Source organism: Octopus bimaculoides, chromosome 25, assembly GCF_001194135.2.
Source record: "Octopus bimaculoides isolate UCB-OBI-ISO-001 chromosome 25, ASM119413v2, whole genome shotgun sequence".
NCBI lineage: Eukaryota > Metazoa > Mollusca > Cephalopoda > Octopoda > Octopodidae > Octopus > Octopus bimaculoides.
In genome coordinates this window covers 23449930-23450834 of record NC_069005.1, presented here as the reverse complement: position 1 = coordinate 23450834, position 905 = coordinate 23449930, and the positions used below count along the sequence as shown (strand labels likewise).

At 32.2% G+C, this 905-nt stretch overlaps 1 long non-coding RNA gene across 1 annotated transcript in view; it reads right to left on the bottom strand.

Moving 5' to 3' along the window:
* LOC128250811 (uncharacterized) overlaps positions 1–429 on the bottom strand; it is a 23725-nt gene extending 23296 nt beyond the window's left edge. The window contains exon 1 of the long non-coding RNA XR_008266793.1: positions 309–429. This is a non-coding gene — a long non-coding RNA (uncharacterized LOC128250811). The remainder of the gene's footprint in view (positions 1–308) is intronic.
* Between the last annotated feature and the right edge of the window lie 476 nt (positions 430–905).

The window sequence follows — 905 nt, the reverse complement described above, 5'->3', positions numbered from 1 at the left end:
AAGAAGCCCGTCGTATATGTGTGTGTGTGTGTGTGTGTGTGTGTGTATGTACATACATACTAACATACATGTATATATGTATATCAATATATACATAATATATGTTTATATATTACATGAATATATGTACAGAAAAAGAAAGAAAGAGAGAGAGTGAGTGAGTGTGTGTGTGTGTGTGTGTGTGTGTGAGAGAGAGAGAGAGAGAGAGAGAGAGAGAGAGAGAGATAGAGAGAGAGAGAGAGGAAGAAGATCGAATGAAGATCGAATGAATAGATCAAAGCGGATCAAAAATGAAGTACGCCACTTACGATGGTTACACAGTATAACACAAATCGACAACTAAAACAGTCTATTTAGTTAGCGAAAGATGCATAGAAGAAGAAAAGTTCACTGCCGTTTGGTATCCTGCATATCCAAGGATATCCAATATTAAAGAGATGATACTATAATAATAAAACAGAGGAATGGATTTTATGGTGTTTCGTTTAGAAATTTTATTGTGACGTAACATTACTGTGACGTAACATTTTATTGAAACGTAACAATTTTATCGTTACGTAACATACAAACAGGCATGTACAGACGTGCCATATCCATAAGATTATGCTATAGGTTAGGTGGAACTCCTCAAATATTCAGTTTATACATAATTAAACAGGAAAATAACGACTGATATGCGGCTATTTTGATGTTATCGCAGCATATGCTGTGACATATCTATTTTAATATGAGGGATTCTATGTAACGTTGCATAGTTTTATGGATATTGCACGTCTATAATGCCCATTTGTATGATTGTACGTCACAATATAATTTCTTAACGAAATATTTGTAGTTAGACTATAAAATTCATTCGTGTGTTTTATTTAGTATATATATATATATATATATATATATATATATAT